We start from the raw sequence: 17,476 nt of genomic DNA on the forward strand, positions 1-17,476 counted from the left end.
TTCTGTAAATGTTGCATTTTTTTTAATTACTTTTTTTTTGAAATACCAAAGATGTTGCAAAGTTCAGCTCTGTGTTTTGTGAGCTGGTCTATCTTTTTAAGGGGTGATTTAGATTAAAACGGGTGAGAAAGTGCAGGATTTGTTTTTGTGTGTGTGTGTTTGCATGTTAAAATCATTTCTAAATATGAAGGACTTTTGAATATACCCGACAAGCGACACATGCCTGATGCCTGAGGTTTGGAAAACGACAAAAACAAAGTTGTCCTTTCTCTCGATTGCTTTACAACTGAGCTCAACTCTGAGCGGACACGTCGTTTCCATTTTAATGACTGGAAAATTAATAGAATAATATTGCAGCTGAGCCTGAGTTTGATCTGTTTTGCTATTCAGCTGGTTGGCTGTTTTCCTTAGAGGTGAAATGTTGCATAAACTGTGGTCTGTGGTAAAAGACTTGCACTTATTTCACTCCTTTTCCCTCCATTCCCAATGCAAAAGAGTAAGATTTTAAATCCATCCCCACAGTCAGGCACTAGCTGCGCTCTGCTCATTCCCCCCTGTAATCACATTAGGTGCAGTGTCTCCCAGAATATTAGTCCAAATCTTAAGGAATGTGCTGCACTTTCCTCTGGCCACCCCAGAATTGTCTATACTTCTGAATGACTTATTTGTTTTTTATTGTTTTTTGATAAAGGAAACAGTGGAGCTTCTCAGAGAGGAAGAGCAATGGTCACAGGAATCTGTGGGATTTCTGCTGCTGCAGATACAGATGGTTATTCACTCACCTAAACACAAATATAAGGTTTCAGGGAAAAGAGGAAACACATCACCGGCAGTGTATCGCGTAGCAAAATGACGACTAATAACATCTACATATTCACCATGAAACGTAATCATACACGAGCCATTGAAATAAATAAAGATGTATTCTTTTCTATTCTAAAACCGGAAATAACAATGCATATAGGCCAAAATGTATATATAGGCTATCTTGCAAAATGTATCCAACATGCAACTTCTGATTAACATATTGATTAATAAATTAGATAGACAGGTCACACGGTGGCCACAAAATACTACGCTTCAAAAACTAGCGTCGTGCTAGCATACCTAGCCCCTACTGTGCTAATAGCTTTAGCAAGCCAACTCAAACAAAAATTTGGATCCCTTTCAAAACTAAAATCCCAGGTTGAGACAGTAATGATTTTAGAGGCTCCACTATTACCAAGCTGAACGAGGTTTCCAAACCCTTTAAATTTAAGCTAGTTAGCAGCAGCTAGCAGCCTGAATCTTTATGGGTATTTATGTTTAATAAAATGCAGATGTCTCTTGAAGTATTTTATTAACTTGGGTTTTCTTTCATCTAGATTATGACATTTGTTTTGTATAATTGAATCATTGAGAAAAGACCATTTTAAATTATCGTAATATTATAGGGCAATGCTGACTTTACCTTGTTTTGGTGTGGAACGGAATACATTATAGTCAAATTTGCTCAAGTTCAATAAGTTCATCACTCTCCGTACCTTCAGATTATCTCAGAGGATGATTAAAGGAAAGTTAGATGTGGTTTTTTTATGGAATTTTGCTGTCTGGGACTTAATCCATATTTGCACAAAGAAGCCTCTTTCAAATCACTCCCACATAATTAGACTGTTAAGTATTTCAGCGGGAGACATGGGAGGAGTTGTGGGTGGTCGTCTGACTTCCTCTATGCCTCCATTGCATCAAATACTGTAGATATGTGTGATTCACTGTCATTAGCATTCCACAAATCTAAACTAGCAGCAATCTCACGGTTTTTTTAAAATACAAAAAAAGATGTACATTCACATTTACGCAATCCAATTAAATCAGTAAAGATCATTGTCTTCATATTTATCATTCACTTCAAATGTCAGACTGTTAGAATATCAATAGCTTCTGTGTAACACCCATGATCAAAGTACAACACAATGTAAATTCAACATTCTTCTTTATATATAGTATCAATGGTGGTGATTATTGTGGTTGTCGTTGAAATATAATCACTGCACATGATCAAACTTGCCAACATCAGGAAGGTGTCTACTTCATAACTCCTCATTGAGGAGGTTTCCCTTTTGCAGAAGGTAGCGTTAGGTGTGTTTATAATGAAGATGTCAGCTGTAATTTGGAGACTCCGACAGACATTTCCTAAACACATTACTCATTGTATTTCTGGCTGCCTAACATGCTAGGCCACAGTTGGTGCAATCCTCTTTTTTTTGGGAATGGCTTTGTCAAATAGGTGCAACACCTGTCATGTGAAGTGTTTTTTCCGTTGCTGTCATTATCTTTATTCGTTCCTGCCTCACACTTTGAACCGCTCTTGTGTTGTCTCTTATGATTTGTTGCCCAGTGTTTTGACAGATCATTGTGTTGATGTTTTCTACCTGTCTTTGTGCAGCTGCCAGCAAACAACTGAAACATAATTCCTCTCATAATTCAACACGTAGGCTTGGCTACCTAGCTAAGCTGTCTGCCCAGATGCTTTAGCCTGGAGCCATATTGGCTCCTGCCCGACTATCGGTCAGCATGGCCAGAGGCACTGTTCACACCAACTTACACTTGAGCTTAAAAAGAAAGACTCACTTCGGATTGGACGAGACTAGAGCCAAAAATTCAACAACAACAATAAAAAAAAATCAGGCTCCAGGGTCTTAAAAGCCATGCTGTGGTTCCTCACTCAAGTTTGTCATTTGCAGTTTTTTCTAAGTACTGACTTCAGTGATTTCACAGAAGCAACCATGCATTTTGTTTTGGTTTTTTTTAATTAAATAATATCCATGTTACAAACTAAATGATATTGACATTGACACCAGCAAAGTAAAAAGCCAGTATTGTAATTTATATTGTTTTACTGTTGAATTGTAAGTATCGTCTATTCAAATGCTTCCATCCCTTTTGCCTTTTTGGTCAAATAACCTTTAGATATTGAGAAGACCAACACACGTAAGTCTGTCAATGAAGGCTGTCTGAAACCAAGGAGGCGGACTAGTCCATGACGTCTTTTTTTGTTTTTTGGTACTGTCTAGAAATCACGGAACATGGCGTATTCTCAACACTTGTAAATCTGTGAAAGTGTTAAAGTATAATTTGTTGAAGAACAGTGTAACCAGGTTGATTTGAGAAGATTAGTGCACTGTGTTTTTCCTCATACTAACGACAAATGAACATTTGTTTGTGTGGAATGCCTGATTGTATTAACTTCATCCATTCCTACAGTCAGAAATGTTCAACATCATCATCTGTCATCAATACTGTGAGCTCTAAAGCATGACTGAGTGTATAGTGTCATTGGCTTCCTACATAATACACAGTTACGAATATTAATTGTTCAATGCCTTATTAAGCTGATGTGAGCAAGCCCGACCTGAAGCCGAGCATTTTTTCTAAATATGTGTGAGAACCATTTCTGCAGCAAAAGCGCGCCCCTAGGGTGTGACTTCAGGTGGCGTTCCAAGTCACTTTTTGAAATTTGTCGGTTGGAAAATCCCAAGTTCTGAGTTATGTGGAATGCAGCATTGGAGGAAGATGTCACACTTGCTTTGGTGTGTTGCTGAAAGCAAACTTGATGCCTTAAAAAGGAAAACTTGTTGTTTTAAGGTCTTGAAGGCAAAACAAAAGAAATGGCAAATTGACAAAATAAAGTATGATTTTGTAATTTTAAGCAAAACTGATTTAAATTTATTAACTACCATATTTACATTATCAGACCACAAAATTCTGCATTTGTGAGTTTTCCAATGCATGAATGTCATTGTCACAATGCTTTTATGTTGATTGAACAGTAATTTCTTGAATATATTTGTTGCTGATATACAGTAAATAAATACAAAATTAAGTTTGTCTAATTTATTTGATATAATTTTTATATAGGCCATCAGGTTTCATTCTGTTTCACATCCCATCCTTTGCGTTTCCAGCTTGTATGTGCAGTGCAGCCATGTCTTGACTTGACTTAGCCTCTGAATGAATCTTAGCCCAGCTGTTGACTAATAGTCTGCATTCACCACTAAAAAAACATCATGTCACCACTCCTTGTGTCCAGAGTGTGGGTGGTGGGGGCAGGGAGGGGCTGACTGAGTAAATAGGTTGGGGGGTTGGGGGCCAAGTAGGAGTTGTAGCATTGTATTGTGTGACTGACAGTGGGACAGCAAGGGGGAACGGGTGGTCCGGGCCAAACAGACAATGCCTGAGAACATGCTGCTTCTCTGCTAAGCCCCCTTTGTTTGGCAGGGTGGGAAACCCCTAACAAATAGCCATCAACCAACACGATTCATGCCTTTATCATGACTTAGGAATCCGCTCAGTGGAAACATACCAGGGTTTGAGATGTCATATTGTTGTTTCCTGTCAGAAATGTTAACATGGTTTCATGCAATTAACCCACGAGATTGTTGCCGGATCCGGCAACGTTGTAAAGTGAATTAGCTTTTGTGTTGCCAGTGGAAATGGGTAAGTTGTACAAAATCCCCAAGAAAACAAGCTAAAGCCCTACACAAGCTTAGATTACTCCTACAAATAAGTACTAGTTCTTGTACTGGGAGCTTAAAGGCTTTCACGAGTGACCACAGAGACCACAGCACTTTGATAGATTCTTAATAAGGTGTAAAATTGTTTAAAATAATTCCATTTACTTCTCATAATGAGCTGATTACAAAACATTAACCAGGGTAAAGGAAGGACATTTCCTGTGTATGGGCTGTTTACCACAGCGTTTAAGACTGTATTCATTGAGAAGCTGCAAGAAAGGGGAAAAACAGGTCAGAGTATCTGCTTACATTCAGCACAATTAGCAATACAATAGTGTAAGGATTTGCAAAGAAATTAACTCAACCTATTTGTCGGCATACATCTGTTAATTATTTGCCTAAATGAGATCCTGAGCAATAATTATCACCTACTATTAGCTAAAGGGGTAAAAGGAGAATCAACTGTCATTACTTGTGTTTAAAAAATTGACAACTCCCAATTAGTTGACAGGGTTTGTCCCTGGGTTTGCCACCCAAACACTGCTGTCCCTGTTGTGTAAATGGAACTCATTAGGCTTCCTTCAATACACAGAGCCAAGCCATACTGGTTCTGCTGGTCATCCCTTCAGCTCCAGCACACAGGAACACTGAACGTTGTAATGTAATCTGGCATGATGTCATGAAATCTGGGGGCAGATTGTTCTCATTGTGGAAAATGATACAGTGGGACTAGCAGTGATAATGATTCCGGATGGTGGTGGGGTGGGGGGGGTGGGGGGTGGCAGATGATCATGAAAAGTAATACACAAAAGTAGCAAAAGGGAGGCAATCTTTGCTGTTCTCAGTGTTGGAAAACAGAAACAGGATTTACCATTAGGAAGTTATATTTCAATCACCAACACTGTATGGGAAACCATGCAATGTATGAGTTGACCTCGTCATTTATTGTTTGTTGTTTACAATTTGACAATTAACAAAGAAAAGGTCAGACTTATCTGTCACACAAAAACAATTACAATACCAAAATTGATAGAAAGTTGAAGTCGTAAGGTCATTTGCGTTGGAAAATTACGGTTCAGAGCAAAGAGCCTCATTAGCACTGAATTAGGCAATTATGTGTCATTGTTACCCATCCCGAAAGTTAAAGCTGCTCAGGACCATAACTATTTTTATCAGATAAAGACATAGGCCACATTTACATGGGAGCTTTAACTCCCATTTAATTCTGAATAAAAGTTCAATCCTCATTAAACTGACTATGTAAACACTTGATTCCAAATGCAATTGTAATTTCGAATTACACTGAAATCCAAGTTAGGTGGCCGTTTATTTCGATTTTAATTCCGAATTGAATAATTCCTCAATCTTGTAAACATTTCATTCTGCTTTAAATTAATTCTTAGTCATTCTGCGTGTTTTGTTGCGATGACGCGCTGGTGACAACGTAATCCAAACTGGTTGCCCGGACTTGAGCTGAGACTGTTTATTGAATAAGAGACTTAAAAGACATAGATATAATAAAAAGAGTGGATGGACAGAAGCATAAACATGCAGACATTCACACAAACACACAGACTTATTACACTCACGGACCTCGGCAACTAGAACAGGCTTCATCCTACATGAAGCACCAGAGCTTTTGACGTGTGGAAAATTATAAAGTTAATTTTAAGTGAAACCGTATGTCATCGACAAGCTGCTGCTTCAAAACTACAATCAAAATAAAAGTGAAAACAGTTCTTATTATGAGGTCTTCTATGTTGTAGCCAAAAATAAAAGGTTTGTTTTTTTCCGAATGGACGCGATACGTCATGTTCCCAGACCTAAAGCGGAATTGAGTAAAGCCAATTAAACCGTGTAAACCTCAATTCGGAATGCTATTTCCATGTAACCACAAAAACCAGAACACTTTAATTGGGAACAATTTCATTTGGAATAATTAATTCCAAATAAAAAAACATCATGTAACAGTGGCCATTGTTACCTGTAAAGCTGCTCGGGACGATAACTTTTTTCTCAGATAAAGACATAGTGAAGGACTCCACATCCCACAATGCAATGCACAATACTTTTCCGACAATGTCAATAAGAATGTGTTTACAGTGGAGACCAAAACAAACTTTCGTGTGTCAATTCAAACCTTTTGCATCTTTTTTGGAGCAAATTATCATCAAATTATGAAGCCTACACTATGTCTTTATCTGATTAAAAATATGTATATCATCCCCGGCAGCTTTAACAAAAACAAACAAATCTTCCCATATGTTAATTGTGTTTTAATTATAGCTCTTGGAGAATGACAAAAACAGCTTAAAATCCATACTACTAGTAGAATGTGTTTTGTTTTCCTTAAGGCTCAAACATACGCGGGCCGACCCCGCGCACAACGGACTCAGTGCGGACGGTCCGCTCTCCTCAGAGCTTACATACTTGGGCGCACCAATGCATAGTAGTTTCCATTAAAATCCTACATGTCCCATTATTCTTAGCGCTTCTCTGTGGTCTCCTGGGACGTGTTTTAAAGGTGTCGCTACTGTCGTAGCTCGTCTACTAGTCTCTCCTCTAAGCTCGTGTTCCTCTCTCCTGCTCTGTTTCACCAGGCGGGTGAAAAACAGGTCGGTGTTACATTTAATGCGGGTCGACACAATGCCAAGCAGTGTTTTGTGTGACACAAACTACGAACTTGCGCGGACTCTGCTTTGCAGGTGTCCGCTCATGCATGTTTGAGCCTTTACCTGTAAACTCTTCAAAAAGATAAATCTACACCAGAAGAGATAAGAGCAGTCAAAGCACATTTTCTTGATGTTCTGCAAAAGCATTTACCTCCTGATCAGCACGCCTCTTGTCATTTACAATATTTATTCCCAGCAGCGTTAAAGGTGCCCTTTGCTGTAAATATTAGGTTCCCTAACGTATTCTGTTTTGCTGGGTTGACAGTTGAATGCCTCGCGGAAAGACAGTGTGACTTCTGGAGGAAACTCTTTCCTGTTGTTGACTCTCCTCACCCAAATTTTCCCAGTCACTGTGCAAGTTTGAACTTGTGACTTTTACCAGTTTTGTTTATCTTCAGAGATGTTAGAGATGACACAAACTGATTTATTTCCTCTGTGAAGAGCTAAACCTTGTATGATTAATACGCAGCAGTATTAGTCGTATGCCAAAAGTCTATGATCTGATACTCTACTTTAAATCACAGATGTGAATTCTGTTGACATTGGCCAATTGATGAGCTCTACAGAAAGCCAGATGAAGCATTACTTTTAATAACCGCTTAAAGTTGTCTTGATTACATAACCTTAGATGAGTCAGTTTTTGATGAGTCAAAAAATACTTGACTGATGATATTGTCATTGTGTTCTGGGATGTTTTCTTTTTTCCCCCAGCCAACAGTTTATTTGTGTTTCTTTCAAGGAAACTAATATTGCAGGTCCTGCCATGAATAATGACCACCTCAGTTTTTTAAGTTATATGAACTTTAGCTTCGCTATTATCCATGTTTTCCTTAAGCTTTTGTGAATATTCACGTATGTTTGTTTAAAGTAAGTCTTTAAACTGTCAGAGGGAATGACTATGTGACTATTGTTTTTGTTTTGTTTCTATGGTCTCTTTATGGAAGTTGTTTTAACGTTTAATCTCAAACCGTGTCTATTCATCGCCAATGTAATTCAGCTTAGAAAAACTACATTCCTTTTTCCATTCATGTATTTAGCATACGTCATTTTGCCTCGTCTGAACATCATTTCGGAACAATATACATAGATATGTTTAGTTGAGGGTAAATGAAGGTAACTTAAATGTGGAGTTATGACAAGGGAAATGTACCCAAATTATTTTACTCTCATTTTGTCTACTCAGAATAAAGTTTGAAATATATCTAATGGTTTAGTTATTTATTCATTTATAGAATAAACCAATTCTGATGAACCATCTCAAACAAAAGGAGAAGCACAAGACAGAAGCAGCTGTACATGTATTTCACAGAATACAAACAATAACACAGAGGCAAACATTACATATGTTACATACCTCCCACACACAGACACACTAATCCCACCCACACCATACACACAAACACACGGGGCTCTCAACTGACGAAAGTCATATACGTTTTAACAACAATTAAGAAATAAACTAACAAATATAAGGTATGAGCAAGAAGACCCCAAAACAGTTACATACATGTTGAAGGTATTGTACAATAGCATTTTTAATCATATTAAGGGAGGTTATAGTGACACACCCTATAGATATAACTAAGAATTTTTTTTTTTGTTTTTTAGCAGAAACAGACTCGAGCCTAGAACAATTACATAATGTTATATGTGCTAGTGTATCATAACAGATCAGTTGTAAAATTGCTGATGTTTGCTTTGTTGGGTGCAAAGAAGCCCTATTGCAATTTTTACCGCACATCTTTAGCCTTCGGTAATTAAATACAACCACAAAACAGTAGGTGGCACAATAAAAACTCAAGATGAAATGACTTTTTTAACATGCTTTCTAAAAGTCAAGCATAGAACAGTTTTAATTGTACTGTGTGTGGTGACTAATGCTGCGTTTCAAGACACTTGGAACTCTTGATGATGTCGGACCTCCTACTCTGTATAGTCGGGAAGAAAATCTAATATTAGCAATGCCTACTTAAAATTGAACTCTGAGATCGGAATCATAAGTTCTGAGTTGCCTTGAACGCCGTGTTACATGTTTCTCAGTCAGCTCGCTTCCTAATTGGCTACATTCCATGTCACAAATCATAAGGTTGTGTGTTAGGAGTGGTTGGTTTTACCCACACACGAGGGGTTTTGGTCGTAAATGTTGAAACATTAACGATTTGTCGGGCCCGACCCGTTTCAGAGACAATTTTCAGAATAAAATTACTCTTAAAACACCTCAGACCACAGGATTATCTTATAGGATAATCTTACAAGTCATATGATAATGTGGCATTTGTCGTCTTTGGTCGGGAAGGGAAAAATCAGGGCAAAAACAGCCCAGTTGTCTTCATGTGTACCAGCTTTAAATAATCAATCACAAGTTTTGCCTTTGTTTTTAGTTTAGCAGAAAATGTTTGCAGTGGTTTCATTTAATTACTGTAAGTGATTACTGGAGGCTCTAAAAAGTAAAATGAGATAAGGACAATAGTATTGTGGGCAATATTCCACTTCATCGTCCCCCAGCCTTCAGTGATTCAGCCGAGAATGTGGAAAAATCCACACAATAATAAAGCCTACAGGCATATTGATTTTACAGCACTTCTTGGACACACTGAAAACCCTTAGTGCAATTGGCTTAATTAGATATCAATTCATTTCACAGACACGGCTAATTCAACTAATCATTGAATTAGCCAAAATACAACAACAATGTGTGTTAAGTCCATTTTCACTTAAAGATAACGCATTTCAGGCAGTTGGAGCTCTTTTTGGTATTCATAAATTCTGAGCACAGACACATGAACCTCAACCTTTGTTAATATGAATATATTGTGATACATTTGCATAATCCACTTCATAATCCACTGCAGTACTTGGCGGTGATAAAGATAAGGAGGGGTAGCCAGTGTTTCTCCTGGGAATGCGACGCAGATAAACGGAGAAAAAGAGACTTGCTTTTTGCTCCTATTATGAGATGAAAAAGAAAAAAAAGGAGGTGCAAAGTTTTTACTTTTTAATGCATTTCCCTTTTAGAGGCAAACAGCAGGCGAATATGCTGAAGTGAATGTTTATTTCCTTCACAGACGAAGACTTTTTCAGAGTTGCCTCAGAGACAAAATGCAATGATTTTTATAAACCAACAACACGACAGACTGAATTTATTACGCTGCTGTTAAGGAGACGCAGGCGATTTATTGCAAAAAAAAAAAAATTTCTGCAAAAACTCCGATCCAGTGTGCAACCAGAGGAATCACAGGGTGACAAATGAGTAAACAGAAAGCCACCTGCTTTGTAATCCTGTACAACACTAATGAGACCACTTTTAGCTTCAGTGCGGCTTGAACAGCGTGTGTGTGCACGCGCCTTTCCGAGAGCTTAAATGTGTGTGTGTCAAGACTGAGGCGGTGAAAAGCTCTCTTAAGTCTCCCAGTCTTTCCAAATTGGTCCTTGGGATGACGCCACTACACAACCATATCCAGCCCCACAGTGGGGCATGCATTCCTATTGTGTGTGTGTGTGTGTGTGTGTGTGTGTCTCTGTGTGTGTGTGTTTGGACAATTGCAACACTTCCTTTTTGCCCTAATAGGCACGGAGCCTTGGCTATTGTGGTCTGATTAGGGTTCCCATTCAAGCTTTTTTGGGGATTTCTAATTGTGAGTCCTTGTGCAGCAAACCCCCTTATCCCCCCCTGAACCCCCTACTTACCATCCAACTACACTCCCTTCACGACTACTGTAAGACTTAATGAGACACAATTATTGCCCCCTAGGAGTCCTGCAGCGAGTCAATCACAAAGAGAGACATGGACCCCCAGTGAATGACCACTCAGCAGAAAGAAGTAGAGAAGGGGACAATCACAAGCCCTCCTAGTCCAGAGGAAGCACAGAGATAAGCCTATTTTTTTTGGAGAAATATAAATGTTTTTATTTAATGCCTGCTCATAATTAGGCCCCTGAGAAAAGGAGAGCCAAAGGAGAAGAGAAGGCAGGGAGTTAAATGGGGAAAAAGGGCCTGTAGGTACAAAGGACAAGGAATGACATGTTAGGCTTGGAGAGGAAGAGGAGGGGAGGAGGACGTGGACGAGGGAGGCAAAGGGAGAAAAGAAAAAGAGGACAAATAGATACTGAGGTGAAAAAACACCAATGCAGAGAATAGGAACAAAACCAAGTGGTGAAACTTGACAGGACTTTTTTCAGTTTTTGGGGGGCTTTTGAAGCCTTTTTGCCGTGGGAAATGGCCTGACATTGAATGATTGAATGATGCTTGCCAGCTGAAGTGAAAACCCTGTGTATTCTAGGTTTGGCACTTCAAATTTGGCTGAAGAGGTGAAATATTCCTCTGTTTTTAAAAGCGTTTATTGCAAAACTGTGGGAAGAAATATAACAGGAAGGAGTTTGTTTTATTAAAGAGCAGCAACAAAAGAGAACCTGCAGATGGCGTTTGTCTGTATGGGAACATTCACTGTGCTGTTCTAGAATTGAGCGCATTTTGTCTCAAGTGGGGATTTTCAAGTGTTTTATTGAATGGGGATTTTATTCAAAGGTTTTTGCTGGGAAGGTCAGAAACAAGATGGAAGAAAAGGAATGTGTCTAAGATTTCTTGAAAGAAATGCTGCATTTCTGAAAGTATTGAATGTCGGCATAAAATGTGTTTCCATGAGTTTTATGGATCAAATGACCACATGTTGATATTCTACTTGGTCACTTTTTTGCTTAAAATGTTTTCAGAACTGTCAAAGGTGGCGAATCAACAGAGATATTTAGCCTCAGTGTGCTTCAGGTTTTTGTTCTTGTAGGTTCAAAATGCATCTTGGAAAACTTGGAAGTATACTTCAGTGGGAACGGTCATCATCCTAACTATCCTAACCATACTTTTAGTATGTAGTAGACAATATATACTCAGTAGGATTTGTAGGGCATAGTATGGAGTATGCCATTTTGAACACAACCTAGAAGTTGTAGAAGAGCAATAGTGGATGTTCATTTTGAAGTTTACATGGAAAGATCTGAATCTGACAAAACTTAATATCTCACGGAGTGAGGTGATATCACCGGGAATACCGGGAACAAACAAGAACAAAAATGGTGCAAAGCAAATCACTGTCCTCCTTTTCTGGCGAAGAAACTTAAATAGTAAAGTTTTTTGCTTGTGTTGTATAGTATTAAGTCTTTTAGTAGGCTCCAGCTTTGTGTGCAAACATATCCAGCCTCTGTGTTTTCCGGGCGGGGGTGGGGGGAGTGGGCTGCTGGTTTCTATTCCAGCTCACATCAGGTGCAATGCAAGGTACAGCCCGTATGAGACGCCAGTCAGTCGGAGGGTGAAACAAGTTTATTAAACTAATAAAACAGATACTCTAAATTTAATCTGCAAGTTTCTATTTCAGTAAAAAAGAAGACAAAAAACAGTTGCATGCTCTCACACACACCGACTTCCCCCATTTCAGTGTAAGCAGCATCTCGACCAGTGACTGAACCCCCTTTGTTCAGCTGTGACCCTCTTAAGCGCAGGTTGAAGCCTGCAGTCATTCCACTTTGGATTTGGACCCTATCGCGTGTCACACAACTAAGTCGACCAGCACCGGGCCTCCTCGCTCACACACACGGCAACAAGTGTCCATTCACAGTGTATCGTGCTGCAATATGTTCCAATCTCTAAACTAAACCTTTTTGTCCACATTATCTTTCAGATGAAAATGTTTCCAACTATCCTTCTTTCCATCTGGCACCATGATGGACAGTCATTGTTACTCAGTCAACCTGTCAATGGTCCTGAGGGTCGATTAGAGTATGTGTGTTTCTAATGGATGTTTCTGGGGTTAAAAAAAAAATTGTAATTATTTTTATTCCCCAAAATCAGGGATGGGCAACTGTTATTACAGCGGGGGCTGATTGTCCTATCCGAAGGACACATTATCAACATCCATGGCAGTATTAGGAATAATTACCATCTTATCTGAGCATTAACACAGGAAAGAACAAAGGATTTTTTGTCAGTGTTTGTTGTCTTTTTGTGTAGTTTTTTCTGAGTTTGTCTTGTGTGTTATGTTTGCATTTTATTTATTGTCAATCTATGCCTTTTTTGATTTTTTTTTTTCAGTATTTTTGTCGTTTTAAGTATTTTTTTCTGTCATTTTGTGTCATTGTTATTGTTTCTTTGGTCTCATTCTGTATACGTGGTGTTGTTTTGTGAGTTTAGGTGGTTGTTTTGTGTATCTGATGTCCTTTTGTGTGTATTACGAATCTTTCTTGTGTATTTTTGCAGTCTTTTTTGTGTTTTTGTTGTTGTTGCTTCGTGTGTTTTTGTTGACATTCTGTGCATTTTCCTGTTGTTGTGTGGAGTTATTTTGTGTATCATATTGGGCTTCATATTACTTCTAATTTCTTGGGGGCCACACAGAATTAGACCGCGGGCCGCTGGTTGCCCATAACTGCCCTAAATGTTGTCTATGGTCAGTAAAAATATGCAGAATCAACTGTTATAAATAAGTAGTTACCAATACGGTCAATTGATTAGAATTAAGTTTCAATTCCATACATACATATATCTACCCACAACTAAACAAGATGCTTAAATTTCTAAAAGATGAAGAAGTTCAGGTGAAAGGGTTATAATTTTAAGATGATGCCACTTGCTGCAATCAGTGGATGTTCATTTGTGTTGGGGGAAAATGTGAACTTAACTCACCTGTTTTTAGCAGATATTTAAGGAAGTATCAAAGACCTGTCGAGGTGAAATATTTTTGGAGCTGTCTTAAAAAAAAAAAAATCCCCTTCATAAATCTGTCAGCCTGTTGCTGCCGCAAACAACACTAACACGCACTAATATAAAAAAAAAAAATGCCTTTTGTCAGTTTCAAGTGGCTCTCTGTTGGTTTCATCAGCTTAATCAGGTCCAACTGTGACTTAGATTGACAGTTCATATGTCAAAAGTGAATGTTTCTCAAACACTTTTATGGAGTTGCTTTTCAACCTTGCCTGATTTATCCAGGAAGTGTTTTCTAATCCCTCATGCTTTCCTCATTGCTCTGATTTCACTCATTTGGCTCGTCGCGTTTAGATTAGGGAGCAGCGTCAGTGCGACAACAGAACAAGCTACAAAGCAAAGCGAGCTGTAACAGAGCATATTAGGATGCAACGCACAGTGTAAGGTTGAGTTCATATACCAGCAGCTGTGCCGAGTGAGCCTTCATATCTTTGGAAAATGTTTGGCAGGCAGATGTGCTAGCTGGTTGGTTAGCTAGACAGCTAATTATATTGATATTCTTTATATTCTGGTCAGCTAATTGTTGAGCGTTTTGGTTAGCAGGCAACCTCACAGGATGACTTGAATAGTGGGAAAATAAGTGTGTCGCAGGGTTTTATTGCAAGCTTGTTGGTTGGATAATGTCCTGACTGGGTTTTTGTGTGGTTGGCTATGTGTTTGTCTGCCTGATAGAGAGGTACCAATATGTCTGACTATAGTAGAAGTACTGTTTTTTGATTGAAACTGTACAAGTACAAATAAGTCATACATAAAATACTCAAGTACAAGTAAAAAGTAGCTTCATTAAATAATAATAATGAGAATTAATTTGATTTAAAAGCGCCTTTCAGGCCACCCAAGGAGACTTTACAATAAAAACAGTGCAATACATTAAAAATCGAATAATACAAAGAAGAAAAGAAAATAAAAAAAGCAATGTAGGTGAAATTAGAAGTGAGAATTGCAGAGAATGGGCAGATTGGAAGAAAAAGGGTAAGGTATCGGTGTTTCTGAATAGGACTCTAAGTAAAAGTTACTAGTTACTTTCAACCCCCTAACGTTTATTTTTGGTTCTAAATTTTGCCACGGTTTCCTTGCATACAGTAAACATCTCATTTATAAACTTTAAAAAGAAGAGACCAAATCTTGCACAATTGGAACTTACTTTTTTTTCCACTAAGGAATCTGTATAAAATAAAAGGTACAATCCTTTTATTTAATTTTGGTCAAAATGATCAGGCTCTAAGAACAGCTAAATGTATGAACTCTAAAACAGTGCCGTGCCAAATGTGCCATGGGTAACAACATACAGTAAATGGTAGAAACCCCATCCTGAACACACACAGTGGCTGGGCTTTGATCAGAAATGGCACGACTAAGAACATATAGATTATGTTGAATGTGCCTTCATAATATGAAGAGACCACAAATAATAATTACAAAAAAATGAATTTACTAAGTAATAGTTGGGTGTAGAAGTGTAACAAATTACTCTCCTTCATTTAAAACGTAAGTACAAGTAAAATTACTGATTTAGAAGTACACTCCAAAACAGTACAAGTACACATAAAAGCAACTTAATGAGTACTTGTATTCTGTTACTTTCACCTCTGCTGTCTGATTGGTTTACTGGCGGCTGGTGTTTTGGGGTAAATGGTTGGTTGGATATTGTCATTTGCTGGGTTTTATGTGCTGCTATAAATGTGTAAATATTAACTACACAACTTGCTCAACTCAAGCAAATGAGTCATTGTGAATGACACACACACACACCTGTAATTAGACAGTATCATGTTTATACTGTTTCACTATTTGCAAAAAAAACTTAACAGTAAAACAAACTCAATTCTTGAAATGAATACATTTAGTTGTGGAGCATAGCAGCTATTCTTCTTTTCAGTTGTTACATGTGACTGTAAAACTACGACAGCTAATGACTTGTTTGTCCGCATGGTCACATTTACTGTCACAAAGTAAATCTTTACTTTGACTTTGATCCTGGTTCGTGCCGTTACGACATTGCTTACAAAGTGAAGTGAACATTAACCGCTGTATGTCTGACTGATAAACGCACCCTTAATAATTATCCAGGAGAACTCCTGAGTAAACATCATAGTATCGCCTCAGTTTTTGGTCATATATCATAGTTGAGCTGATTACAGCTTATAAAGATATGGACTATTTCTTTACAAATCCCTCATCCCTCATTCTTGCAAACATGTTGCCCTTATCCAAATACTATCACTTACTATGTAGGTTATGATTGTTTCCAACTCAGGTTATAAACTAGTAGGATGGTGGTGAAGTGTTTATAACAGCTGTTCTTATCAGGAAATGTCTGAGTTTGTACTCTGGTTTTCCCTTTTCTTAAAAAAAAACATTCCAGCTCAGGACTTCTTTCCTTTTTTTTGGCACAATCACACATTTGTCATTAATTTTTAAAAAAAACAAACATATTAGTATTGATGCTTTTGGTTGATCACATTGTTTGCATTTCTAATGCTTAGTATTGACACAAAGCATGACCTTAAAACACAGAATTTTGCTTGTCTTTATACCACTGGTGAGCTCCATGCTGCGTTTGTGATATGTTTGAGGATAATAATAAAAGTAAAAGTGTCACTTTAAAAGTGAAACTTCTTCCTTAGTGACGGAGTGATGGGAGGATTTTGATGTGACAGCTGAGAAAAAAGGCCTGGAGACAGTCTCAGGATCAATCTTCATTTTGACTTGGAGTGACGCTCTTTGTCCTTTAAACAGATGGAGTAGACCTGCGTATGACAAAATGCTAATGTCATCTGTCACCCTGTCTCATGGCTTTAATAATGTGACAGAAATTCTTTTTAGACAAAGAAGAAATTTGGAAAAGAAATGCAAAAAAGAAATTACCTTTTAAATTTCAGCTACAACGTATATAACTACCTAAGTATCAAAATGCTGGGATTCATTGGATTTTTTTATGTATTTGGTAGATTTTGAAACCACTTTAGATGGAATATATGGATTTGGTTAAGATTTATCTTCTAATTGCATATTTATACTTTTGCAGAACCTTTCGATAGATAGTGGTTACCAGAGGTGTAAAGAATACTGATATTGAATGAATTTGCACTCAAGTATAAGTAAGTCATACTTAAAATACTCAAGTACAAGTAAAAAGTAGCTCAATTAAATAGTACTCAAGGTAAAAGTTACTAGTTACTTTCACCCCCCCATGTTTATTTTTAGTAATAAATCTTGCCAAGGTTTCCTTGTATACAGTAAACATCAATACAAAATTAAAAAAAATGTATCAGGCTCTAAGTATAGCTTAATTTATTAACTCAAACTGAGAAAATAACCAGCATTAAATGCTGTTTTGGTGTGGTGCATTACGTTTCATCTGATTGGTTGGCTATGATAAAGTATAATCAATCAATCAATAATGTGATGCATTTGATTGTTGTCATTTCATTGTTTTGTGGTCTCACAATGTCCGATGATCATTTTAAGACAAAAAAAATAATACCGTCATTTACCCAGTAACGGTTGGGTGTAGAAATGTAATGAATGACTTTAGGAGGGACTTATATACATTAATGTATATGA

Source organism: Gouania willdenowi, chromosome 17, assembly GCF_900634775.1.
Source record: "Gouania willdenowi chromosome 17, fGouWil2.1, whole genome shotgun sequence".
Lineage (NCBI taxonomy): Eukaryota > Metazoa > Chordata > Actinopteri > Blenniiformes > Gobiesocidae > Gouania > Gouania willdenowi.